At 49.6% G+C, this 26508-nt stretch overlaps 1 long non-coding RNA gene across 3 annotated transcripts in view; it reads right to left on the minus strand.

The window, feature by feature from the left end:
• Window positions 1–9831: 9831 nt before the first annotated feature.
• Window positions 9832–26508, minus strand: part of LOC131911665 (uncharacterized) — a 40957-nt gene continuing 24280 nt past the window's right edge. Inside the window, exons 2-4 of one of the 3 annotated variants that reach the window (XR_009379420.1) lie at window positions 12503–13342; window positions 10587–10655; window positions 9832–10482 (exon numbers count right to left, since the gene is read on the minus strand). This is a non-coding gene — a long non-coding RNA (uncharacterized LOC131911665). Of the gene's footprint in view, window positions 10656–12502; window positions 13343–26508 lie in introns of all 3 variants that reach the window. The other 2 variants (XR_009379416.1, XR_009379413.1) reach the window with 2 other exon arrangements.

The following is a 26508-nucleotide window of genomic DNA, read 5'->3' on the forward strand; positions in this document are numbered from 1 at the left end:
AAAGAAATACAATTTTAAATATGGATGGGGGAGGCGGGCAGGAAGGAGGAGTTTTCCTCCCCTTCAATATGCAAGAAGCAAGTCCACCTGTGGGCAGGAAGGGGTGATTTCCCTAAAGAGCCAACTTCTTGCCTCAGATGGATCTCTCTGTTCTGCTAGTGAACTTGAAGAGCATCCATGAGGTTGGGGGCTGACTCCTGTGGGACTGTGTGTGTGTGTGTGTGTGTGTGTGTGTGTGTGTGTGTTTCATCCCTCAGTGTGCTGCTTTTTGAGACAGGGTCTTTCACAGGCCTGGAAGAGTAGACTGTCTGGCTAGTGAGCTGCAGGGACCTGTCCGTCTCTGCCTCCCTGGTGCTGGCATTATAAGCGTATGCCATCATGTCTGGGAATCAAACAAGTCCTCAGCTTTAACATCCAACACTTTGTGTGTGGACTGAGCCATCTCCCCAACCCACCTGAGAGAGCTTTGAGGAAGTATTCTGGATGATTCTGCCACTCCCAAGACTATGAGACTTTTTTATTTTGAGTAACAACACCTCCACCCTACTCTCCCCAGGGCTACCATCCCACTGCAACCTGCTTCCTATTGTCCCAAGTTCCAAGAAGGCCCGAGAACTATCAGAATGACTTCCAGGAAACTCCTGCAGAGGGACCGAAGCTGCTCGGTCCACTTTTTCTGGGGCAAAGGCAACTCCACACCGGAGGCAGCGGAGCAGCATGCTGTACCAGGTTGGGAGCTCTCTCCCCGGCCTCACCCTTGCCCTTCCCACAGCAGCTGCCCAGGAGGCCGTGGTCTGACCCAATTCCCAGGCTCTTTTCTGAGCTCCAGGCCAGACTTACACCATGCTTCTGTGAGGCAGGTCTTGATCACCAGCCCTGCATGCCCAGGTTCCAGCAGGCAGATGTGTGTCACAGGCCTACTGTTATGTACCAGATATGCTTGGCCAAGTAGCCCCACAGCCTGAGTAACTCACGAGGTAGGGATGGGGGTAGCACATGGAGCCCCATGAACCTCTGCAGGAAGTCAAAGAGCTGTGTGGTATCGCACACGTGGCCATGCCCTACCTAGTCCGTGCCTTTGTACTGAGAGGCCTGTGAGCTGGCTAAGGCCATAACCAATACAGGGTCTCTCGCTGGCCTAGAACTTGCCAGTGAGGCTAGACTGTCTGGCCAGAGAACCACCAAAGGCTGTCCCCAATCACAGGCCTTTAGGGAACGAGCTCCCGGAAATCCAGAGACCCTGCCTGGGTAGCTTGACTACCACGCCAAGCCCTGCCTCAGCTTGGCACTCTACCTTGTGCTATCTTGAGGGTGAGGAGAGTTGGAGAGACCATTTAGTTGGCAAAATGCTCACAGGGCCAGCTTGAGGACCTGAATTCAGTACTGCAGCCACAGTCTGGGTGGCTTAAACAACAAAGACATATTCTCTTCTGTGCCCTCATCTCTGGCGGGAGGAAGTAAGGCTGTGGGTATGGCAGAACCCTGCTTGCTCCCTGGGTTCTAGGGAAGCTTCCTTCCTGTCTCAATCAACTCTCAGTCTTGCCAGGAATCCTTGGCTTGTGGCCACATCAGTCAGATGTCTACATCCATCGTCACCAAGCCTTCCCGTTGTTTCTCTGTGACCAATGTCCCTCTTCTTTAAGGACATCACCCTGGATTGGGGACCCAACCTTCCGCTGACGACCTTGCCTTGTAGTGCCATCCAATGACCCCACTGCCAAATGCAGTCAGATTTTGAGGCTCAGGAATTGGATTTTTGAGAAGGATTTTGGGAGGTCGCTCCCTAACCCCTTTTAAGAATATTCTAGAAGCAGACGCTGTCCTCGCCCTGTTTTTGTGTCTTGCCTTTGTATTCTAGTTCCCATCTTTGCATATCTGGAAAAGCAGGTGGAACTTTAAAATAAATAAACACACACCAAGTAGTGTATCTAGATGAGAATGGTGCCAATAACGGAACTGAGTGCTGGGGTGGTGGGACGCCACTGTCGGAGACCCCAGCAGCTTGCCAGGACACACGACCAGGGTGGCTCTGGGAAGCCTCCGGCACTACACACTTGAGTCAGGAGCGCACAGGTTCTCATTCCAGTGAGGAGGCCTGGCAGCTGTACACAAGAGACTGAGGAGGGAGAGGATGGGTGGCCACCACCCAGGTGGGAGCAAGGATAGTTCCTGGTCCAGCTCTGGAGCTGGGAATTGAACTGCAGACTTGTGGGCCTGGAGGAGTCTAAAGGAGGACATATCATGCTGTGGGCTGTGCACGGTGACCTGAGTGAGGGAAAGAAGAGCCCCACGGAAGGGGCTGCAGCCAGGGACAGCAGAAAGCAGGGGTGCTGCTCTCTGCATAAAAGGAGTGGGTGGATGCGTTTGTGGCTGCTGTGAGGGTTGAGTCTGAGCACCTGATAAACAGCAGGGCTGCTGGGTGATGAGAAGTCAGAAACGGAGTTGTCTTGATAGTTCAAGAGTGTTCGCTGCTCTTGCAGAGGACCTGAGTTTGGTTCCCAGTATCCATGTTAGGTGGCTCACAACTACCTGTAACTCCAGCTCCAGGGGATCTGACACCCTCTCCTGTGCTGCTCAGGTACCTGCATTCACATGCACATACCTACACACACACACACACACACACACACACACACTTAAAAAAATTTTAATCGTAAAAAAAAAAATAGCAAGGGGTCACTGTATGTCTATCTGAGGAGTTAAAATTACAAATACTGATAATACTAAGTGCAGACAAGGATGTAGAGCAGCTGAACCTGACCAGCCTTAAGGGTGGGAATGCACAGCTGATGCATGTCACAATGCTCAGCACCCTCACCCTGAGTATTTCCCCTAAAGAAAAGAACACCTTGCCGGGTGGTGGTGGTGGTGCACGCCTTTAATCCCAGCACTCGGGAAGCAGAGGCAGGAGGATCTCTGTGAGTTCCAGGCCAGCCTGGTCTACAAAGTGAGTTCCAGAACAGCCAGAGCTGTTACCCAGAGAAACCCTATCTCAAACAAAGAAGAAGAAGAAGAAGAAGAAGAAGAAGAAGAAGAAGAAGAAGAAGAAGAAGAAGAAGAAGAAGAACAACAACAACAACAACAACAACAACAACAACAACAACACACAAAATTCACATCTCCAATTCATATTTCCAATCTATATACAATGCCCCAAACTGGAGCTATGGTTTGGATCTAGACTGTGCCTTACCCTCCATGTACTGGATCTAGACTGTGCCTTACCCTCCATGTACTGGATCTAGACTGTGCCTTACCCTCCATGTACTAAAAATGTGGTTCCTAGACTGTGATGCTATTGGGAGTTGGAGCTTAATGGGGGAAGTGAAGTCATTGGAGGTGGAGCCTCAATAGTAGTGCTGGCTCCCCACCCCATCCAGTGCCCCTTTTTGCTTCCCGATGCCACAAGGTAAGCAGGCCTCTGCCACCATGTCTTACCCACCACAGTGTGCTTCTTCTCCACTGGCCTAAAGCAACAGGGTTAAGGACCTATGGATTGAAACCTCTGAGGCTATGAATGCTTAGTCATCGTGGAGTGGCACTACTTGAGAGGGACTAGGAGGCATGGCCTTGTTAAGAGTGGGCATGGCCTTGTTGGAGGAAGAGTGTCACTGAGGTGGGCTTTGAGGTTTCAAAAACCCAAGCCAGGGCCACTGGCTTTCTTCTCCTGCCTGCAGACCTGAATGTAGAACTCTCAGCTACTTCTCCAGCACCATGTCTGCCTGCATGCTGCCATGCTCCCCACCATGACAATAATGGACTGAAACTCTGAAACTGTAAGCAAGTTCCAATTGAATGCTTTCTTAGATGAGTTGCCATGGTCATGGTGTTTCTTCACAGCAATAGAACAGTGACTAAGATAGAGTCTCCTGCATGGGCTGGTCTTGAACTCACTACACAACCAAAAATGGCCTTGAACTCCTGATCTTCTACCTTCTGAGTGCTGGGGTGACAGGGGTGCACTTAACACATCTGACTTTTTCTTTATTAAATTATGCCAGGTATTTGGTCCCAGTGATGGAGAGGCAACAAACACAAATGGAAATAACTGGCCTGTCCCTGGGTGAATGGACAAATGGCAGTCAGTCCTGGCCAGGGACCAGTCAGCAGCAAACAGGAAGAGCTCACAGTGTTTTGAATGACTCAAAGTGAATTGTGCTGGGCAAAGGCAACGAGCCTGGAAAGTTCCATGCTGGATGATATCATCGACAGGACAATCTACAAATGGCAAAGTGAGATGGGGAAACTTGGAGAACAGGCCATGACCACTGAGGTCAGTGGGGGTGGATTTTGCAGAGAGTGGAACTGCTCTGGTGTGTCAGGCTTCTGTGAGAGTGCAACTGTGCACATAGCTATGCCACTAAGACATGCTGGAAACAGACTCGGCTTCACCATCTCTCCAAATGGCTTCACAACACTCTGTAGAGCCAGAATTTTATACCCAGATGGACTATCCCACCATGGACCAAATGAAGATCTTTTCAATCAAAAACAAAGAGTTGGGGGCTGGAGAGATGCTTTGTCAGCTAGGAGTGCGTGTTGCTCTTACAAAGGACACGGGTTTGATTCCCAGCACCCACCTCACAACTCATAAATATCTGTAACTCCAGTTCCATGGAATCTGACATCATTTTCTGGAATTTCAGGGCCCTGTAGCCACTTGTGCAAACACAAACATATACATAAAAATAAATCTTTTATTTTAAAAAAGGAGCTGTTACTGACATAAACACATGCATGCAAACAGGCACATACATATATACTTCATTTCTATCTGCTCACCCTAATGGAGTAACCCTCCATTTGCACTGCCATCTGAGATAAGATATGAGTTTCCTTGGCTGATACTGACAGATGGGAAGCCGGGTCGATGATGGTCTTCCCAGCACTGGCATCCTGAGGTCTCTGAGGCCCTCAAGGCTGCGGCATATTTGCTATTTCTGTGCAGCTTATCCTGGGGCCACTGAAACAATGAACCAGGCCGAGGTGTATCCGAGACTCCACCCAACAAGCTTGGCATCTACCAGAGTAAAATGAAAGGCAAATCCCAACATGTCCCAAGTGTTATATAATTGTTGTAAATAGCTTTTAGCAGATTACACAAACACTGAAAATATTCAGTACATGTTGAGTGGGAAAATTGCACATATTCTCTAATTACAGATATCACACACGGGATCCAGGATGCAGCAGAGTCACCCAGGCTTTCAGTTTTACTCAAAGTGATATTTTATTTGGCCTGATTTTCAATTGTTGGCTGGCACTTAAAAACCTGGAGAACCTGTGTAAAGACTCAGGTCCCTAGGCCTTGCAGATTTGAAGGTGAACCCGTGCAGGGCTTAGTTCACACAAGGTCCCCTGCATGGGCTACAACAGCCCCTTAGAGAGGGCCTGAGGCTCCCCTGGTGGCCTGTCCCCACCTGTCCTGCTCCTGTCCTTCTGTGAGCATGCAATGCAAGGCTGAACAGAGGGCCTCAGCGCTGCCAAGTCTTCCTCATGCTCTTCCTCTCTAACATACCTTTCCTGCCTCCTCACCTGCCAAGCTCATGACAGTTCTTGGAGCCTCTGCAGAAGACCCATTTCTTCCAAGACACATTTCTAAACCTCAAGCGGCTCTCTGTGGGATGTCTTCCCCACAACCCAGTCATCCCTCCCTCCCCCTGGAGTCCATGGTGGTTCCTTCCATCATTTATCCCCTACCATGGACCAAGGCTCCACCGCACCTTGGTACTGTACTCTGTGTGTGTGTGTGTGTGTGTGTGTGTGTGTGTGTATGTGTGCACTGAAGGCCCTGGCTGTGATGCCAGGCCAGGCTCCCAACCCTTTGGTCTGAACAGAGATCACAGGTGGTATGACACCAACCTTGCAGTCTGAGGGCCTGTACCACCTCAGAAAGTCAGTACAGCAGCCACTCCTTTCTTGGGGACTGGGCCTCAGACATCCCAGGTTAAAGAGGCCATCTGCCACTTCCCACCTCCTCCTGTACCCCTGCAGGAAGTCTCTGGAGCTTCCTGAGTTGAGGACTGGTGGTGCTGGAAATACCAGGCCAAGGACAGTACTCAGCAAGGTGTGTGCATGCAGGCACCTTGGGGTCCAACACCCTGCAAGCTCCTGAGAGTCACTGGATCCTGGTCTATCTGAGTATGTCAGGGTACCCGCCTCCCGCCACCTCCCAGCCTGAGGCCATGCTGGTCCTCCCACCACTCCCCTCTGATATGTCCCTTCCTAGAGCTGAGGCTTATGCCATTTCTCCCCACAGAGGGGAAGAATCCAGAGCTGGACTGAGTTTATCTTCTTAGTGCTGTGTTCCCAGTATTGATGTTCACCAATGGATGTTTGCTGAATGAATGAACGAGAGTATGGCAACCGGAAGTTCTAGGAATAGAGAAAGCCAGGCCTCAGAAGCCACTCTAGAGTGAGGCAAGGTGCTAACTCCAGTGTATTCCCAGGCTGCATCATAACTAGAACCATCAGGAAGTTGGCCAATTCCAGCTACCCCAGACTAAACCCTCCAGGGACAGGAAGAAGTACCCAGCTGCCTTACCTCTGGTTCTGACCTTGTGCCAGGCCCCTCAATCCCAAGTTCCAGCTGTGATGCCACACCCCCACAGCCAGTACCTCAGCTTCTCCAGAACCGCAAACCCAAATAGCCCCGCCCTCACAAAGCCCCGCCCCAAGTAGGTCCACCCACCCCAATTTGCAGCCGCTTTGCCTAATACCTGGCCTCAGGCACTAGTCCTTACTTCAAGGGTGCCAGGTCTTTGATGGCACTTGCCAGAGTCTCATGGACAGGAGATAGTGGCCCAGGAGGTCGGCTGCAGGGCCAGCTCAGAGTATCGGACACTTCCACTGTTAACACTGCATGGGCAGCTCAAGCAATCAGACTCGGTTATTGACAGAACTGGAGGCAAAGTCGATGGTGACTCACCCATACGGCACCCAGATTCAGGGGTGGGTCTCACCCTGACCAAGATTTGACGTGAGCATGAGAGGGGCATGCCCTGGCAGAGTGGAGCATGTCCCTTTCCAGGCAGACAGCCGCAACTGACGTAGACGCATGCCTGCTGCATGCTCTGCCTGTGCCTTCCAATGGTGATGAACAGGAGTGGGTGGGTCACCATTCATTGCGGACCAGGAGCATGCTGGGATGTTAGTGGAGGCGTGGCACCCAGAACCTGGCTCCTCCTCCATCGCCTCAGGGCACTGTGTGCTGGCTATCGCCTTCCCTACTGCGGAGGAACAAGAGAGTTGCTTGGGCTGACCGGTGTGTGGGGGTGGGAGGCGGGGAGTGGGAGGGGGGTGGCCAGGCTGAGCAGGTGCCAGGAACCACACCAGCCTCTATCTATCCCCTCTGCCCTTGGCTTCCTTTTCCCCAGTGCCTCAGTTTCTTCTGCTTTCACCTCGTCAAGCTTACTCGGTGCTGTAGATCGTAGCCACCCTGGAGGGTATGCAGTGGTGCTGCATGTGGCTTTGCTCCGTGTGTACCAGGCACATATAGGGGCCATTCTGGCCCTTCAAAGGGAAGCAGGGGCCATGTGTTTCTTGGATGCAAGCTCCAGGAGCCTCTAGACTACACTATAGCTAAGCACCTATGAGCTGGGGGGAAGACCACTTGGGGGACAACTACTGCAGCTTCTGTGGGAGGGACTGTCTCCCTAATCAAGTGTCCAGAATGGTGGCATGGTGGGCAGAGAGAGCAGGGGAGGAGGAGATGCTAAAGCTTCTTCTGGAAGTCACTTAGAAGTGTCTGCCTCCCACAGGACAGGTTTGATGTGGACTAAATGCTGTATCTCTCCAAACGTACGTGTGGATCCCAAGCCCCTGAGCGTGGCATTAGGAGGTGATCGTTGGGTCAGGGGACCAGTCCCACTGAGAGCTCTCCCTCTCTTCCTACTGTGCGAGGGTGCAGTGAGAAGTCCACCCCCTGCAAACTGTCCCTGAGCTCAGCTTCCTCGACTGTGACAAATGAATCTGGATAGGATACCAGCTCTGGAATGCAATTCCCTCAGGATTACTCGGGGGTGTGTGTGTGTGTGTGTGTGTGTGTGTGTGTGTGTGTGTGTGTGTGTGTGTGAAGCCATAGGACACCTTCAGGCGTCCTTCCGTAGGTGTCGTCTGCTTTGTTTTGTTTGTTTTTTTGACTCTCAGTCTCTCACTGGCTTGGGACACTTACTAGGGTAGGCTGCCTGGCCCGGGAGCTCCAGGAGATGCAGTCACAGGTGGTTGTGAGCCCCCTGAAACGGTGCTGGGAACTGAACTCAGGTCCTCTGTAAGAGAGTACACCCTCCTAACCACAGAAGCCTCTCTCCCACACAGCTTTTGTTTCATGGCGTCTGTGGAGGTCAGAGGGCAACTAGCAGGAGTCCCCGCTCGCCTTCTACCATACGGTACGAGAACTCAAACTCGGGTCATCAGACTTGGCAATACCCACCAAGTCACCTTGCCAGCCGCGTGCCCCACTTTTTACATGGGTGCTGGCTGTCAAACCCAGTTCTCAGGCTTGTGCAATGGGCACTTCACCAGTTCAGCGGCCCCTCCATCCCACCCCCCAGGGGCTTTTGTGCCTGGCTCCTTCTAGCCCCCTGAGACCATTTCTGTTTCCTTAGGCTTCCCAGGAGTGCTGTGCACTCGCAGCACACAGGGCCTCCCATGATTCTGAGCCTCACGGCCTCCTGCTGACATGGTGAGCCACCCTCTGCTCCCTGGTCTCACTCTTCTTCATTCTTCTTTTATTCCTTCAGAACAAGAACATTCGACTCAGGGCAGAAAGCAGCGTCACCATAACCAGAAACGTAGATTCCAGTCTTCTTCTGCTTTGACCTAATTTAGAAGAGGCCTGTTAGACACCCATGCTCAGGTTATAAATTTTTGTTTTTATTGCATTATAATTACAGAGTGTGATTTATGGAAACATAAAAGTGTAATGTAAGAGCCAGAAAAATGTCAGTTCTCAGTGTGTGCACAGAAGGTATGCCACACACACAAAACACATACGTACATATATAACACACACACTCCTAGACCACACACATTCTCTCTCTCTCTCTCTCTCTCTCTCTCTCTCTCTCTCCTCTCCCTCTCCCTCTCTCTCTCTCTCTCTCTCTCTCTGTCTTTCCCTCTCCCTCCCTCTCTCTCTCTCTCTCTCACTCTTTCTGTCTCTCTCTCTCTCTCTCTCTCTCTCTCTCTCTCTCTCTCTCTCTCTCACACACACACACACACACATTCACACACCCATGCCCACTCAGATGTTAGTTATAACTATGAATACATGTCATAAATCAAAGACTGAGAAAAACACGTGAAATCTAAATCTTTTTTGGGACAGGATCTCACTTTAGCCCTGGCTGGCCTGGGACTCTCCTCCTGGCTGGCCTTACACTTGCAGCAATCCTCCTGCCTCTCTTAGAGGGTGCTGGATCCCCACATGCTGGGCAAACATTTCTTTACTGCAGGTTTATCAGCACTTACCCAGACACTGTTTCAACAATTATCAGTCTCCAGCTTCTAAGAAGGTAATATGGGGTGTTTTACACAAAGGGTTAGAGTTGGGACCCCATCTCAGACCCTGTGATATTTCCTAGTGACATCTACAAAGCCCACACTTAGACAAGATGGCAAACAGCTCCACAGGCACATTGGGCCAACACTCCCACCCTGCTGGCTCGAGCTCATGAAAAAAAGTCTTTTCTTTCTCTCAAAGCTTAGGGAAAATCAAAGGAAGAAAAAGAGACACCAGGATAACATAGGTTTCTGTCTGTTTCTCCTCACGTTTCCAACATTTCCCCACGACATAAGGTAGGGCACAGCTACCTATTGCCATCAGCCCCCCTCAGCCTGTCTTCACTGTGAAATACAGAATGACTTTCCCCACTCTGTTCATGTGTTTGCCGTTGAATTTCACTTGGACCAGTATCTACCCTGCGCCCTCGTCTCCCTGCGGCTACATTCAGTTAGTATGCATTGGCTGCACGTTTCTGCCCACTGAGCAGAGGGGCTTTAGAGGTTCCAGTTGAACATGCTGTACACGTGTACAGCTTAATCCAATTTATAGTCTCCTTAACAAGAGAATCTGTTCCATTTACGTTTATTATTGTTCGGTTTTTAAGGATTTATTTGTGATTTTTATATATGTATGTGGGGTGGGAAGAGGTTGTGCACGTGCCTACAGAGGCCTGATTACAGACTGATAGATGTGGTCCTTCCCGAGGCTCCACCTCTTCCGCTGTCTCGCCATGCCATCCCTGCAGGTTCTGTGCTAGATTTGGCTCTCTCTGTGCTCTTCTTTGGTGGATTTGGTTCTTTTTTTTTTTTCCCTGTTTTATCACATACTAGTGGGTTTGTCCTTTCTGCTCAGTTTCAGTTTGTTTGGTTTTATTTTGGTTTTTTTGTGTCCCTTAAGATCCTGAGAGAGGAGGGATCTTGGTAGACATCATCATTTTAACAAATGGATAAATTCCTCCTGCTCTGGCCCGTTCTCAAACCCTGAAGAGAAAGAAGATGAGGGGCAGTCGCTGGCGATCCCATCCGTTCAGCACATCTTTACCTCACAGTCTGAGTCATCTGGGGGAGTCTCTGCAGGCACGAACCTCTCTCTTGGTGCTGTGTGGTTCCTCACACTCTCCTGTTCTGGTGTCTCTGTGGGTGTCTGATGGAAGCTGAGGAGCAAAGAGCTCGGGTGTATTATCAGCAGAACCAACACCCCTGCCTCCCCATGTCACCCCGGGCCACTTACAGCTGAGTTCTTCCCACTGTGCCTTGAAGTTTTAGCACAAACACGAGCTAATGAAGGTGAAGGAAGTGGAAGGAGCCGTTAACATGAAGCAGATGACCTCCTGCAGATGTTAAAATCTGCTGCCTGCCCCCCAACACCTGGTACTCCCTCCAAGATTCAAGGAACATGCATCAAAAGTATCCAGACATGGGGCTGAGGCTGGGACTCAGTGGGTCGAGTGCTTTCCTGGCATGTTCAAAGCCCTGGGTTTCATCTCTGTGGTCCTTAAACCAGGTGTGGTGGTGCACACCTGTAATCCCAGCACTTGGGGGACGGAAGGAGAATCAGGAGTTCTAGAACATTCTCTGCTACATAGAAAGTTCAAGGGCAGCCTGTTACACGAGATCTTGCCTTTTTTTTAAAAAAAAAAAAAGTATTGAAACCTAAAACCAGCAACTGTACTGGCTACGTAAATCAACTTTTTCTTTATTCTGCAATGACACAGTGAAGTCACATCAATTGCTTGGCATGGTGGCGCATGCCTTTAACCCCAGCACTCAGGAGGCAGAGGCAATTTCTGCGAATTCAATGTCGGTCTGGTCTATATAGTGAGTTCCAGGACAGCCAGGACTACAAAGTGAACCAAAGTGGGGGAAAAAGCTATTCAGAAATGGCTTACTGTAAGCAGAGGCCTTGAACATTGGGCAGTTGGGTCTCCAGTGATGGTGGTATTGATGGGGTCCAAGAACTCAGCTCCTATGGACACCACGGGAGGAGAAGCCTCACAGAGAAAAAAGTTTCCCAATATATCAGGGTGATTTAATGTGGTCGTATTGTGTTCCCCAAAATATTGTGTACCTTAATAAACTTATCTGGGGTCAGAGAACAGAAAAGCCACAAGATATTTAGGCTAGAAAATGTTAGCACACGCCTTTAATCCTAGCATTCCAGAGACAGAAATCCCTCTGGATCTCTGTGAGTTCAAGGCCCAATTGGAAACAGCCAGGCATGGTGACTCATGCCTTTAATCCCAGAAAGCAGCCTTTAATCCCAAGGAGTGGTGGTAGAAAGCAGAAAGGTTTATAAGGCGTGAGGACCAGAAACTAGAAGCATTTGCCTGGTTAAGCATTTTGGCTGGTTAAGCTTTTAGGTTTGGAGCACAGTTCAGCTGAGAGCCATTGGGATGAGGACACAGAAGCTTCCAGTCTGAGGAAACAAGATCAGCTGAGAAGTGGCCAGGTGAGGTTAGCTGTGGCTTGTTCTATCTCTCTGACCTTCCAGCATCATCCCAATAACTGGCCCCAGGTTTGATTTTATTAATAAGACTCTCTAAGATTCATGCTACAATTTAACCAGCAAATGTCCCATCATCAGGACATCATTTTCGGTCTTGAAAATAATATTCATAACTGGGATAGCTTGCTTGCTCAAAAAGTCCTAGGTTCAATCACCAGCACTCCAATGATGGTGACAGCGATGACAATGACTATACTAGTCAGGGTGCTCTAGAGTAACAGAACACCCCCCCCCCTCTCTCTGTGTGTGATATTTGTAAATCTAAGAAATAAAGCTTGCCTAAAGAGCAGAGGACAGAGGCAGCCACAGAGTTAGCCACAGAGGTCAGGCAGTGGTGGCACACACCTTTAATCCTAGCACTGGGAGGCAGAGATCTGGATTTCTGTGAGTTCAAGGCCACACACTGGACTACACGAGATTAATCCAGTCTAAAAGAGAAACAGAGCCAGGCAGTGGTGGCACACACCTTTAACTCCAGCACTTGGGATCACACACCTTTAATCCCAGCACTAGGAAGGTTGAGACAGGAAGTGATATGGCTGGGTAGAGAAAGGAATATAGGGCAGAAGGAGACAGGAATTCACGTTCATTCAGGCTCTGTCAGGCTGAGGAGTTGGTGATGTAAGAGGTGGTAGCCATGGCACGCTCCGCTTCTCGGATCTTCCAGCTTTCACCCTGATATCTGGCTCCGGGTTTTTATTATAAGACCATTTAGAATTTGTGCAACACACCCACTCTCTCTCTCCATGTATCTATAGGGGAGTCTACTAGAATGACTTACAAGCAGTGGTCCAGCTAATCCAACAATGGCTGAGTGTGAATGGAAAGTCCAGGAATCCAGTAGTTGCTCAGGCTAGGAGGCTGGATGTCTCAGCTGGTCTTCAGTACACATTGGAATCCCGAAGAAGCAGGCTCTAATGCCAGTGAAGGAATGGACTTGCTAGCAAGGCAAGAGCAAGCAGGCAAAGAGCATAATCTTCCTTCTTCCATGTCCTTATATAGGATTCCAACAGAAGGTGTGGCCCAGATGAGAGGCGAATTAAAGATCTGAATTAAAGGTGCGTGTTCCTAAAAGTTCTAGATTAGAAGTAGACCTTCCCACTTCCAATTAGGCAGAAATCCCTCACAGGTGTGCCCTCCAGTTTTGGGTTTTAGTTAATTCCAGATGTGGTTAAGTTGACAACCAAGAACAGCCATCATGGTGATAATGATGACGACAAGGCTGGGACCGTAGTTCAGTCAGTAGAGTTCTTACCCAGCATTCACAAGGTCCTGGGTTCTGTCGTCTGCACTGCACAAGCCAGGCATGGTGGGGCACTCCAGGGAGCTGAAGTCCTAAGTGAAAGTGTATTGTTTGACATGGGCATGGCATGTTAAAAAAAAAAAAAAAAAAAAAAAAAAAAAAAAAAAAAAAAAAAAAAACCCAGTGCCTCAGCCCTGTGTGTACTGCAAAGCCTTCCCCCGGCGAGGCTCCGGGAAATGGCAAAGCCTTCCTGTGGTCTGAATGTAAATGTTGACAGTGTGTGCAGAAAATGTCCACTACAGTTTTCTCTCTGCCCCCACACTTATGGCCTGAAGACTGTTCCTACCAAGATTAGCTAAAACTGCCTCCTTGCCCAGCTGTGTATAATAATCCTGCCCCTTCATTTATCTATATGTAATAATCCCACCTCCTTGTTCAACTGTATAAATATAATGAATGTGCTGAGCTTCTGGGTGCTACAGCTTCTCCATCTGAGAGCCCAGACCACCGGATCCCATCTGAGAGCCCAGACCACCGGATCTCATCTGAGAGCCCAGACCACCGGATCCCAGCTTTTCTGTGTTCCTGTTTGTTCTCTCTTTATCCCCTCACTACCCTGGTTAGGTCAGACACAACAGTCTTGCAATCCTGTGAAAGGCATGACAGTGCATACCTGCACTGGGAAGGCAGAATGAGGAGAATCCCAAGTTCAAAGTCATCCTTGGGTATATAGAAAATTTGAGACCAGCCCAGGATATATGAGATCCTGTCTCATCATATGCACATAATAAGATAATGTACACAAACTCACAGTTCAATATCATTTGGGAGATTTGCCAGGTCTTGTGTTCAATTCCCCAATACAACACACACACACACACACACACACACACACACACACACACACACACACACACAAAGAAGAAAGAAAGAAAAAAGAAAAAGAAATTCTGGAATGGAGTGGGGACAGGGTCCTGCATTTCTCTGAGATGGCGTAGAATACTGCAGCTAATGGTGACCATTGATCATCTCTGGGTAGACACTCAATCACGCACTCATGTGACATACACTGCCACCACTCCATTCCCTGATGTCAAACTCAGCACAGTTAACACAAGGAATGAATCAAGACACATCCCTGGCTTATATAGGAAGAACCAAGCCCATGGCCTGGGCAGGGGTTAGGGGGCAATGTCAGGGGAGTTCTCAACACCCCTGCTGCCCATCACTGTGGATTTTCCAAATCTCATACTCTGCTTAAGGCTCAAAGAGCTTTTTCTGCTGCTGGGTGTTGAGCCCCCTCACCAGCCTGAAGAGTCTCCCCTACCATAGAGAGTCCCCTGGTTCCCATCCTGGATGTCATAGAGCATGGACTCCAATCTTCTTAGGACACCTGCTCCTTCCCACTGGGGTCCAGTGCAGCATCCCTGCCCCCTAGCAGGCTGGGCCATGTACCCTCTGCACCCCTCAGTGCCTGACCCCCATGGAGCCCTCTGAACAATCATCTCACGTCCTTGGAGCTCACACTGGTCACCACGGGGAGGCAGTGGTCCTATGGTGTGCACCAGGGCTTGGGGCTCAAAATTCCTAGACTCCCCTCTTTCTGTGACCCCCTGACACAGCTTGTATCTACAGCTTGTCCCCTCTAGCCTCTTCTTCAGCCCCAGAAGAGTACTTCTCAGCAGTACTTCCTCAACATATTTGTCTTTCCAGAAAAGAACAGCAGTGCTCCCCCATCCTCCTAGACACCATCAGGCTCTGTTTCGCTGGGACACCTGGGCTGGGGTCAGAGCTGGGGTGAGACGCTGGCCTCCAAAGAGATGGGTCTGAAACCCTTCGGCTGCCCGTTTTCTCTGTTTTAAAAACTGCCTGTAAGACTCCACCAAACTATGGGTGATTCCATGTGAGAGGACCCGCCTTGCCCCTCCCTGTGGCTATCGGGCTGGGCTGGCACAAGGCCCTCTGAGCCCTGGCCTCACCCAGGGGTGGGAGCCAACAGAAGCCTCATGAAAAGGCTTGATCTCCAGAAAACATGTTGTCAGCTTCCTCCCAGAAGCCCTCAAAGCAATGAAACCTGAGCTGGATAGGAAAGCCTAAGAGATCTGGATGCTTAAACTGTGCAAGCAGCTCCCTCCCTTCTTGGAGTGACCAACCATAGAGGGACTCAACCTGGGTGAGACCCTGGCTTCCCTGGCCGCTGCTCAGAAAGGAATTTCGACCTGCAGGGTTCCATGTGTCTCTAGTAAGTTTCCAGCCGATGGGAGTTCTCACACCCCTGGCTTCTTTTTCCTCCTTCATTTCCTTGTGAAGAGCTTGTTGAAACTGGACACAGAAAAGCTGAGTCAAATTCTCAAGTTAGCTCTGGATATTCAATGGGCATGTTTAAGTTCTCTGCATGACCCAAGATTGAATCACCCTCACTTTGGCCTCTGCCCAATACAGTGAACTTGGATACTGTCAAATAAAAAAGCAATTTTTGTAACATGCTAGGAAGTTTTGTGGCTGACCAGTGGGATGTTTAAGGGGCTGTAATATATAAAGAGCTCCTGAAAAGCAATGACAAAAGGTGGGAAAGTTTATTGTAAAAATGCAAAGCAGAATATATATATATATATATATATATATATATATATATATATATATATATATACACAGAGAGAGAGAGAGAGAGAGAGAGAGAGAGAGAGAGAGAGAGAGAGAGAGAGAGAACAACCTCAGTACCAGTTAAGGAAACACAAATCGAAGGGTTTTTGCTTTTAGTTTCGATTTGACCATCAGATTGGCAAAGGCAGAAAAGACTGACAATCCACAGTGTCACTGATGGCTAGCAAGAGCTATGGGCTCAGTAGGAGGGGTGGGGGACCATGTGGACTGGCTGATCAGAGTCTAAACCACAGGCCCTCTGTGATAACAGTTGCTCACAAAGAGATAAGCTCATGCAAAGGCGGATAGAGAGGGTATTCATCCTGGCATTCTTTTTAACAGTAAAGTTTAAAGCTGGGTGTGGTGTCGCACACCTGCAGTCCCAGCACACGCTAGGTAGAGAAAGGAGGATCAGGAGTTCAAATCCAGACTCTGCTACATAGAGTTTAAAGATTTGACTACATGTCAGAGAGAGAGAGAGAGTTTAGAAACACCTTTCTTGACCCCCTAAAAGAACCAAGCCTGAAGGAATCCTTAGGAGCTGCTCTAAGCATCTCCCATTTCAAGTTCAAAGCTCTCTCAGGCACAGATGAGTCAAAAGCATTTTCCTTAATTTTTTTTTTTTTTTTTTTTTTTTTTGGTTTTTCGAGACAGGGTTTCTCTGTGTAGCTTTGCGCCTTTCCTGGAACTCACTTGGTAGTCCAGGCTGGCCTCGAACTCACAGAGATCCGCCTGGCTCTGCCTCCCGAGTGCTGGGATTTAAAGGCGTGCGCCACCACCGCCCGGCTCTTAATTTTTTTGAAGGGGAGTTTGGCATGCATGCTATGGTGTGTGGAGGTCAAAGGATAACTTGCCTGAGTTGATTCTCTTCCTCCACTGCCCCTATGGGTTCCAGGGGTAGGATGCAGGGGGTTAGGCTAGGTGGCAAGCACCTTCACCAGCTGAATCATCTCACCTGCCCTGGAAAAAAAATGAAATAATTTTTATAAGACAAGTCATCATCAACCCCAAAACTTGATGAAAGCTTTAGAGAAACATTGTTTAAAGGTTTGCTTGATTTTTTCATTATGTCGACGTGTGTGTGTGTGTGTGTGTGTGTGTGTGTGTGTGTGTGTGTGTGCCCACTTGAACACAGGTGCCCTCAGAGACCTGAGGTGTAGGATCCCCCAGGAGCTGGAGTCACGGGCACAGGTGAGCTTCCAGAATTGGGTTCTGGGAACCAAACTCTCATCCAATAGAAGAGTGGTAAGTGCTCTTAACTGCTGAGCCATCTCTACAGCCTAAGATAAATATCCTTTATGAATCTCAAGAGAGGAATTAAAATAAAATACAATCTGGCTGAATTCAGACACCCAGGAAAACCAAGAACGCTTCAAAGCAGTCCCGGGCACATGTGACTGACTTCCATCTAGGGGTGGAAGTTAAGTCAGAGTTTGTATAATGGGGATGGAACTTCACAGAATCCCTGATAGTCCAGGGAAGAGACGGAGGTGCTTTTGAGGTAACCACCCAGCCTCATGCTTAAGGTGTTAACAGAATGTCAAAGGTATCACCACTCAACCCTCAACAAGCGTCGTCATATCTGTCATTCAGTAACATTAATGTTGGCAGCAAATGCAATCAGACAAGACCAAGAAATAAGATAAACTCTGGGTGGGTGGGAGGGAGGAAGCCGAAGAGATGGCTCAGCCTGTAAGGCACTGGCTGCTCCTATTCAGTTCCCAGCACCCACATGGTGACTTACATGTGCCTGTAACTCCAACTCTAGGGGATCTGACGCCCTCTTCTGGCCTCTGAGGCGATGAGCTCACAGGCACAAGCCCCCACACACAGACACGCAATTGATAACTTTCAAACATGAGGACTAGTGAGATGACTCATAGGGTAAAGGCATCTACCACTAAGCCTGACGGCCTGAGTGCAGTCTCTGGGATTGCATGGTAGAGGAAGAGTCGACTCCAGCAAGTTGTCTGCAGACCTCTGCACGTGTGGCTCACCACACAAGGGCATGCACACGCCTTTAATCCCAGCACTTGGCAGATGGACCTCTGTGAGTTTGAGGCCATCTTGGTCTACATAGTGAGTTTTAGGCCTGCCAGGGTGACACAGAGAGACTTTATCTAAAACTAAATAAATGAAGTAAAAAGGAAGGAAGACAAAAGGTGGGCATGAAATCATTGCCTACAAGTGACAGGAAACCCTAGCAGCCCATGGGAAATCTACTGAAAGCAGCAAGATAAACCAACTGAGCAGCCTGCATTACAAAATCAATAGTTTTCACACCTATGCACAGGTGTGTGCAAACGCAGATGCACCATCAAACACTAAATTGGAAAAAGCACCCTGACAATTCGTTTCCAAACATGACAAAATACTAAGGATAGGGGTAAAAAGAACATAAGGGTTCGGTTTTTATTCTGTGCCTTTTTGTTGTTGTTTTAAGACAGGGTTTCTCTGTGTAGCCCTGGCTGTCCTGAAACTCACTCTGTATCTATAGACCAAGCTAGCCTCGAACTCATAGAGATCCACCTGCCTCTGCCTCCCGGGTGATTAAAGGTGTGCGCCACCACTGCCTGGCTCTGTGCGTTTTTTTATTCTGTGTACCTATGTGCACATGCATGTGGAGGCCAGAGGTTGCCATTCAGTGACTTCCTTAATAATTCCCCACCTTATTTCTCAACAGTTTCCCTGGCTGAACCTGGAGCTCATGGGTTTGACTAGACTGCCTGACCAATGAGCTCCTGGCATCCTCCAATGAGCTCCTGGGATCCTCCTGTCTCCACTTCCCCAGCTCTGAATACAGGCACGCACCACCACCACCACCACCACCACCACCACCACCCAGTTTGTGGGGATTTTTTGTTTGTTTTGTTTTTTGTTTGTTTTTTAAGTGTGTGTGCTGGGGCTTGAACTCGGGTCTTCCTGCCTGCTCCGTAAACACTTTACCCATTGAGCTGTCTCCCCAGCCTGTCGATGTCATGTTTTTGACTGTGTGAAGTCACAGCTGGTAAGAAGCAGGAGGAACAAGAAGTGCAGATGGACTGCCTGTCTGTGATCCTGCAACGCACGTGCTGGGGACAAACCTCGCCTCTGTGTGGCCAGGGCTGGAGACAAGGTCTTTAAGGAGGTGGGAGAAGTTAGACGTGCTCATGGGGCCTTACGGATGCAATCTGAAAGCACGCATGGTCTTGGATTGTTGGCACTATCTGGGGAGGTTGTGGAACCTTTATGGGGAGTGTGGCTGGTAGAGGAGGGGTGGCCTTTGAAGGTTACAGGGCATCTTTCTCCCAAGCTTGTCTTCCTGGGTCTGGCTGCTGTGGAGAAAGTTCTAGAGCACACGTCCACCACTACACACACGTTGCCTCCCACACTGGGATGAACTGAGCGCTCTCAAGCCCCTCCCTCGAGTTTCAGGGATCAAGCGTGTTGTCACAGGGACAAGAAGGGAAGCCCAAGCACGGGGCCAGCTGAAGCTTGGGTGTTGACCATCCCCCAGAGCTTTAAAGGCTCAGTCCACAGGACCGCTGAAGCAGATCTCTGTCCCCACAGTGTAACAGCAGTGACCATCTCCATCAGAGCAGCTGAGCGGGCAAGAGACCCTCAAGGTCCAGCCTGTTGATGCTCCCTCACGAGAGGAGGGTGGGAAGGGTCCTGGGACCTTCTTCCGAGATTCCAGCCACCTGCTCCTGCTGCACGTGGTCTCACAGTCTCAGGAGGTGCTGGAGTACACAGAGGTAGGGAGGCTAACTGAAGAGTGGGGTGATACAGCCTCTTTGAGGTCACCAAGCATGCTGGGGTGGGCTTTGCGATGGTGCAGAGGTTTGGGGTCCTCCACACTCCTGTGAGTAGGGCCAATAAACTCAATGGTTCACCAAGCTGCACTTGGATGGAATTGTCACTCATCCCTGTCGGGTGAGTAGATGCCTGTTAGCGTCTTCCCAGTAGAATTTCATGCCGCAGTGGCATGCCTGCGAACTGGAGGAACCTTTAGGAGATGGGTCCTGTGGGAGGTCTTAGGTCATTGGGGGAATTGTGGGCCCTCGGCCCCTTGTCTCTTTGTTTCTTGGTTCGTGGTATGCTTGAGGCTGCTACTCAGCCGGTTCTGCCACAATGCTCTACCTTGCCATAGGCCCAAAGCAAGGGTCTAACCTACCGAGTCACCAGGAAGGTGAGCCAAAAGAAACTTCTCCTCTTTCTAAGTTAATTCTCTCAGGTATTTTATCATAGCTACAGAAGACTAACACTGGATGGAACCTCGTCCTGACTCATGTCTAACAAGAGACCCCAGAGGTGCCACCTGCCAGCTGGAGTGCCCTCACCTGCCACCAGCCCCCCTGGGATTTTATTCAGGACTTCCTGCCACCAGAATGTGCCACAAACATTGCGGTTCTTTAAGCTGCCTGACCTAAGGTGTTTTGTTACAGTAGTCTGAGCTGACTAATACATGGCACCATTGTGAACATCTCACAAAACAATGATCAGAAAGACACCGCTCTGCCTCCATCTGTACCCCCACCCTACCCCACCCCACCCACCCCCTGCTCCCGTAAAGGGTGTGTCCCCCTGCTTCACCTCCCAACATCTCCTTATACAGATAAATCAGACTTCTCTCCTGCCAAGAGATGTTTTGGATTCAATGATAGAATTGTCATATGATGGTGGGATTTTAGGCTGACTGGACAGGGTGGTCCGAGGGAACCCATTCACTAACCACCATAAAGGTCGTGTGAGGGTCGGACTCTGTCCTTTGAACCCACCTGCTGGGGTCCTGACCCCAAAAACCTAGCCTGTGGCTGTCTCTGGAGATGGGCGGGGGGCTTCCCTTAATAGATTATGAGAGATGAGTTCACTAGGAAAGCCAAGAGCCAATCTGACTGTGGAGCAGGACACGGGCACACAGAGGACAGTCATGTGAGGACAGGGAGAAGACGCCATCTGTGAGCCAAGAACAGACGCTTCTGCAGGAGTCTGGCAGGTGACACCTTGATTTGGGACTTCTAGCCTCCAGGACCTGAGATGCTGGGGACTGAAGCTGAGCTGGCTGGCTGGGGTGTTAACCATGGTGGCCGGAACTGACTCAAACAGAGCATCTCAAAGGGAAGGAACATCTACCGTGACCAACTGTATCCCCGTTTTGGCATGGATATGGTGTGAGTGTTTCTAGGTAGTCTCCGTGATCAAGACTATAATGGCAGAAACTTAACATAACTGCTGTTTGCATATGCCTTGAATGTGAGGTGATTAGGCGCATTTAAGGCCATCATGCATACACACACACACACACACACACACACACACACACACACACACACACGAACACACATGATTGAATCTTATTGGATTCCCAAGTTCAAAAAGAGATACAATGTGGTGGTGCACACCTGTAACCCCAGCACTTTGGAGGTAGAGACAAGAGGATCAGAAGTTCAAGGTCATCCTCAGCTGCTTAGGGAGTTGGAGGAGGGCAGCCTGGGCTCCAAGGAAGCCTGCCTCAAAAATCATCATTTATGTTCAAGAGAAAGGCACCTGCCACCGAGCCTGTGGGTGACCTGAGTTCAATCCCCAAGACTTACATGGTGGAAGGAAAGAATCCACTCTCATAAACTGTTTCTGACCACCACCCATGCTGTGGCTTGCCCATGCCCTCCATTGAGAGAGTAAATAAATGTAAAATAAAATAAAATGACAAAGAATAAAGTATCTATCAAAAAAAAAAAAAAAAAGCCAGGCTTAGTAGCTCATACATTTGATCCTAGCACTTGGGAGTTGGAAAGGAGGTGGGCTGTTCCCATCCCCCACCTCACTCCTTTGGCAGCACTGGATGATGTCCTGACTATGTCTCGACATCCACTATCAAATGAAGGCTGAGGAGGGAGGACCATGGTGGATAGAAGCCGCACATCCACACACCCTGCCTGGAGTAAGGGACCAGGCAGCAGCATATGAAGGCGTAGCAGTACCGCAGCCAAGAAGCAGAGAGCTGCCACGTGCACCCTGAATTCTGCCTCTGCAGTGGTGATCTGGGCAGTGTGAGCCCTGTGCCCTTGGCTGCAACGGATACCTCCCTCTGAGTTCCCAGCAGTCCCCACTCCTGGCCTCAGGGAAACCAGATCCCTCAAGACCGCTAAGCCCTTGGATGCCTGTGATTCCTAGGCTGGTGTTTGGCTTAATTAAGACGTGAACTTTAATGTAGTTCTCACGATTACCTTAAGGCACTGCGGGTCTGTAAGCTGATATTTCCTGGTTGCAGGATCTCAGGATGGAATCTCAAGTCACCACTTGGGCACAGGAAGTCACGGCTACCTGGGGCAGCTAGGGGCCCTGCCGCACAATCAGCCTGCTGTTCCCAGAGTTATTTAAGAGTCCAGGGCATCCATGTTTCCCAGGGGTTGGTTGTGGGTGGGGAGGGATCAGTTCTGCAGAGAGACCTTCTCACTGTTTGCCCAGCTTTGATGCAGAGAAGTAAGCACTGTGCATCTGAACCCGTCCTCGCCTTATCTCTCCCAGACTGCTGACGGGCAGCTGCCGAGTTAAATAGCAGTCTCCCCCCGGCCTGCCTTCCTGCCCTGCAGCTTCAAAAGCAAACACGCACCTTTATAATGAGAGAACCCTAATGCTTGCTGTTCAACAGGCCCATGTGTTTCTTTTTTGCCATTTTGGGTCTTTCTTTTTTAATCAAATTTTATTGCATTTATTTTATTTAGAGTGTGTACAAGCATGTAACAGCAAGCCTGTGGAGGGGAGAGGACAACCCATGAGAGTCAGTTTTCCCCTTCCAACATGTGGATATTAATCAGGGTTCACTAATGGAACAAAACCTATAGAGTGTGCGTGCGCGTGTGTGTGCATGTGTGTATGTGTGTGTGCGCGCGTGTGCGTGTGCGTGTGTGTGTGCGTGTGTGTGTGTGTGTGTGTGTGTGTGTATAGAGGGGGGTTATTAGAGTGGCTTACAGGCTATGGTCTGGTTAGTCCAACCATGGCTCTCTACCAACAGAAGGTCCAAGAATCCAGTAGCTGTTCGGTCCACAGGGGTCTTGAGTGTACACTGGAATCCTGAAGAAGTAGGCTCTAATGCCAACGGAGGAATGGACTTGCCAGTGAGAACAAGCTGGCAAGAGGGAGCTTCCTTCTTCTTCTCCCATGTCCTTTATATGGGCCGCCACCAGAACCTGTGGCCCAGGTTAAAGGTGGAGCTTCCTGCCTCAAAGATCCAGATTAGAAGTGGATCTTCCCCTTCAAATGATTTGATTAAGAAAAGATCCCTCACAGGTGTGCCCAGACATTTGGGTTTAAGTTAATTCCAGACATGGTCAAGTTGACAACCAAGAACAGCCGTGGGTCCTGGGGATTGAACTCAGGTTGTCTGTCTTGGCGGCAAGCACCTTTATTGCTGAGCCACCTCACCAAACTGTTTGGGTTTTGTTGTTTGTCTTGATTTAAGATTTTTATTTGTAATTATATGTATGTGTGTCTTGTGTGAGTTTGTGCAAATGAGCGCAGGTACCTACAGAGGCCAGGGGCATCAGATCCGCTGGAGCTGGACTTACAGACAGTTGTGGGCTGCCTCATGTGGGTTCTGGGAACCAAACTCAGGTCCTCTGCAAGAGTAGTATATGCTCCTAACTGATAAGCCATCCCACTAGGCCTCTGTTTTGGCTCTTTTGAGACAAGGCTTCACTTAGTGAGCCACCCTGGCTATCAAATCAAAGCAATCCTCCTATCTCGGGCTTCTTCTGAGTATTGGGATACTCACCGAGGCAGGAGGATTGCAAACACGAGGCCATCACACCAATTTTACCACTTAATTTCTAAGAACAGCTTGCTAGCAGCAGGTGGTCCACCCCTTTGGAGTGATTTCACCCTGTTTCTTGGCAAGCTACTCTGCCCTTGGAATAAAATATGAAGAAGAAACAAGATAAAATCATCGCCAGACTGCCCTGGGGACAGGGTTGAGGATGCTGGGACCCTCCACTGTCTGTGCAGGATCAAAACAAGGCAGGATTGGAGTGGAGTCTCCACCCTTGTCCACTCCTCCACCCCAAGCCTAGGATGGATTCAGTGGGCCTGTGGCCTAAGGGGTCATCTGCCAACATGCCGCCACTCAGCATCCTGAAGTCAAGGTCAATGCCTGGGGCACAAAGAACTGTAGTAGCTCCAAAGCCTGCACAGGTAGTTCCCCTGGACCACAGTGACTTGAATGAAGGCACCCCTCCCTCTCCCTGCTCAGGACATGGCACCACACTCAGGGTCTCTGAGATCTGGTGTATGTGGTGGTGGTTAATATTGATGTCTACTTGACAACATCAGGTATCACTGAAGAGACTGTGAGGAAGTTTCTAGAGTGGGTTGACTGATAAAGAAAGACCTACCCTGAATGTCGGGGCACTCTCCCATGGGCTGGGGTCCTGAACTGAACAAAAAGGAAGAAGGGAGCTGAGCATCAGTGTTCATCTCTGCTTCCTGACCGTGGATTCGATGTCCTTAGGTTTCAAACCTGGGACTGAGGTGCCAGATGAACATATCAAAGTGGACCTGGCCTCCAGGTCCTCCCTGGATCCCTCAGTTCTTATCTGTTGCAGGACCCTCCTGGTTAGCACACCCCTCCCTCTACCCTAAACTTCTCCAGCCCAAGGGCTGGGCTGCCCTTCCCCCAGCTGCCCTTCCCTGTGTAATTCAACCATTTTAGTTACCTGGTCCTTTTGTCTACTCTCTTTGGGTCTCCTGGCTCCTGCACATGGTTCCCCTCTCTCCTCTCTCCCCTTCTCCCTCTCCCCACATGGCCCAGCTCAGTCTGGTCACGTCTACTCTGGACTCTTCCAGATATCCCTGCCTCTGGCTGTGTTCTCCCACATATCTACAATAAACTTTCTCCTTCACGATACCTAGGAGCAATCATATCCTTTCCTTCTCCTTTGATTTATTTATTTTTATTCATCTGGTATCAAAACCTAGGACCAGTCATGTTTTTCCTTTTTTTAATCTTTTTTTTTCCCATTCTGATGTGACCAACTGCCTCATGTTCCTGCCACCACAACATCCCAGTATGATGGACTGACTGTACCCTCAAACTGTGACCAGAATAAGCCCCCTTCCTTAAATTGTTCCTTGTGTGCTATTTGTCATAACAAAGGTACAAGTACCAAACACACTTGAGGAATGGCGAGCTGTGATGATGGCGTGACTCTGGGCACCCTGCCTTCAGTTTCATGAATGTAGCCAGAGTGATTCTGTCTCCAGGCCTTGGTGAAGGAGGCATGCAACCCCCATTCCCTGCTCCAAATGCCTTCAGCTCTGCACCCCAAGTATCCCTACCTCTGCTCCTCTCAGAGAAAGTGACCATGCATCTTCCATAGGAACGGTCCATTCTTGATATTCGCTATCCACCCTAGGGTTGTGGATGGCCACTTGGTGACTGGTGTTCACCACTCAGCCTGCCTTCTCTTCCTCTAGGTGGTCACAGATTTGTGTGTCGACTCAGTTTGCTTTGACGGATCCATCAGGTGAGAGTGACCTCTACTCTAGGAGACTAAGAAGGTCTTCAAACACTGATGCTGAGCCCTGGAGAGGGAGGGTTCCTATCATCTCTTTTACTGACTTCCCAGCACCTGTGAGATCCCGGGAGGCAAGAACCCACAGTGGGACTGATTATGTGGTGGAAGCCACACTCCAGAACTCACACGAGGCCACTCTCTGACTAAGATCCCTCACGGCCTTCTAGAGCCCTGCCCCCACCAATGCTGCCTCCCTCACTTTCACTTCCTTTCTAGGTGGGTATTGAGGATTGAACCCAGGCCCTGGCACAGGTGTTCGAGCACCAAGCTACATTTCCAAGCCCTTACTAAATCACATGGAGGGGCCAAAGCCTTGTCTCAGGCTCTGCATCCTGAAAAACTTAAGAGCCCATTCTTTCAGATATCCCTGGCTTTGCTGCCATGGCGATCTCCTCTGTGGGAAGAGATCAGAAAACAAATGCGTAAACAGATGACCTCATGAGGACATAAGGGGACGATGGCATGTACAAGCCAAAGAGAGAAGCTTGCACAGGAACTAGCCGCAAGACACCTCCAGATCAGACCGCTAGCCTCTGGGATGAGAGTTGATGGCGCCTGTTGTTGGAGCCCCCATCCCAAGTAAGTTGGTGCACCGCTCCACCATGGAGAATGTGTGTGTCCTCTACGGTCCAGCCGGACTGCCACCTACAATGCAGTAACTTTCCAGCCACTCCAAGGCAGGATCAATCACATTTCGGGAATTCCCTTCTACCTTTCCTTACAGATTTTTCTGGAACATTCTTCTACCATTCCCATAGACCCACATCATTCCTACTTGCTTTTGATTTGTTTTTGGCTGTCCTGAGCTCCCAAGAGAGTCTAGTGGTCTAATTTATCCACCACTGCATTCCACACCAAATCAGTCAACTGTCAGTCCAGGCACTGAGCAGGACAGTGACTTGAGTAGAGTTCCGTGGCTCTCGGGCAGGCCACCTTCTCTCAGGTATTTGTTGGCAGCTCAGAGGCCATCCTAAATGGCAGAGTCACCCTAGGCTCCAACAGGGACCCCACTTAAATGGCTCTAAGGACAGAGCCCAAGAATTTAAATTTCTCTCCCCCACATC

Source organism: Peromyscus eremicus, chromosome 1 (genome assembly GCF_949786415.1).
Source record: "Peromyscus eremicus chromosome 1, PerEre_H2_v1, whole genome shotgun sequence".
In the NCBI taxonomy this organism is placed as follows: domain Eukaryota; kingdom Metazoa; phylum Chordata; class Mammalia; order Rodentia; family Cricetidae; genus Peromyscus; species Peromyscus eremicus.